Below are 2020 nucleotides of genomic sequence, written 5' to 3'. Positions count from 1 at the left end.
CTCCGTATAGTAGTAATGTCTCCTGCTGTGCCCTCCTAATACTAATAATGTACCCTGCTTTGCCCCATATAGTAATAATGTCTCCTGCTGTGCCTTCATATAGTAATAATGTATCCTGGTGTGCCCTATTTAGTAATAATGTCCCCTGCTGTGCCCCCATATAGTAATAATGCCTCCCGTTGTGCCTACTTATAGTAACAATGGATCCTGCTGTGCCTCAGTATAGTAATAATTCCCCTTGTGCTGTCCCCATATAGTAGTAATGTCCCATGCTGTGTCCCCATATAGTAATCATGTCCCCTGCTGTGTCACATATAATAATCTGGTGCGCCTCTATATAGCAGTAATGTCTCCTGCTGTGCCCTCCATATAGTAATAATGTCCTTGCTGTACCCCCAAATAGTAATAATGCGATCTGCTGTGCCCTCATATAGTAATAATGCCCCCTGCTGTGCCCTCCATTTAGTAAAAATGTCCCTTGCTGTGCCACCATATAGTCATAATGTCCCCTGCTGTGCCTCCATATAGTAATAATGTCTCCTACTGTGATAATAATATTTATTTCTATAGTGGCAACAGATTCCGCAGCGCTGTCCACTGCTGTGCTCTCCATATAGTAATAATGTCCTTGCTGTACCCCCATATAGTAATAATGCGATCTGCCGTGCCCCCATATTGTAATAATGCCCCCTGCTGTGCCCCATATAGTAATAACTCCTGCTGTTCCCCCCATATAGTAATAATGTCTCCTGCTGTTCCCCCATATAGTAATAATGTCCCCTATTGTGCCTCCATATAGTAATAATGCCTCCTGCTGTGCCCTCTATATAGTAATAATGTCTCCTACTGTGCCCTCCATATAGTAATAATGTCCCCTGCTGTTCCCCCATATAGTAATAATGTCTCCTGCTGTGCCCTTCATATAGTAATAATGCTCCCTGCTGTGCCCTTCATATAGTAATAATGCTCCCTGCTGTGCCCCATTTTGTAATAATGCCCCCTGCTCTGCCCCATATAGTATTAATGTTCCCTGCTGTGCCCTATATAGTAATAATGCCTCCTGCTGCGCCCCTTTATGGTAGTAATGTCTACTGCTGTGCCCTCCATATAGTAAAAATGTCTCTTGCTGTGCCCCATATAGTAATAATGTCTCTTGCTGTGCCCCTATACAGTAATAACCCCTTCTGCTGTGCCACCAATATAGTAATAATTGCCTCCTGCTGCCCCATATAGTAATAATGTCCCCTGCTGGGCCTTCATATAGCAATAATGCCTTCTGCTGTGAATCATATAGTAATAATTTTTCCTGCTGTGCCTCCATATAGTTAGGTCCCCTGCTGTGCCCCTATATAGTAAAAAATGTCTCCTGCTGTGCTCTTCATATGCTAATAAAGCCTCCTGCTTTGCCTATATATAGTAATAATGCCCCCTACTGTGTCCCCATATAGTAATAATGTTTCCTGCTGTGCCTTATATGGTAGTAATGTCTCCTACTGTGCCATAACATAGTAATGTCTCCTGCTGTGCCCCTATAGTAATGTTGTCTCTTGCTGTGCCCCATATAGTAATAATGCCTCCTGTTGTGCCCCCATATAATAATGCCCCCCTGCTGTGCCGTCCATATAGTAATGTCCCCTGCTGTGCCCCAATATAGTAATAATGTCTCCTGCTGTACCTCCATATAGTAATAATGTCCCCTGCTGTGCCCTCCATATAGTAATAATGCCTCCTGCTGTGCCCCCATATAGTAATAATGTGCCCTGCTGTGCCCTCCATATAATAATAATGTCTCCTTCTGTGCCACCAAATAGTAATAATGTCCCCTGCTGTGCCTCTATATAGTAATAATGTCTCCTGCTGTGATACTAATATTTATTTGTATACTGGCAACAGATTCCGCAGCGCTGTCCCCTGCTGTTCCCCCATATAGTAATAATGTGCCTGCTGTTCCCCCATATAGAAATGCCTCCTGCTGTGCCCCCATATAGTAATAATGCCTCCTGCTGTGCCCCCATATAGT

Source organism: Dendropsophus ebraccatus, chromosome 9 (assembly GCF_027789765.1).
Source record: "Dendropsophus ebraccatus isolate aDenEbr1 chromosome 9, aDenEbr1.pat, whole genome shotgun sequence".
Taxonomy (NCBI): Eukaryota; Metazoa; Chordata; class Amphibia; order Anura; family Hylidae; genus Dendropsophus; species Dendropsophus ebraccatus.
This window is presented reverse-complemented; position numbering follows the sequence as displayed.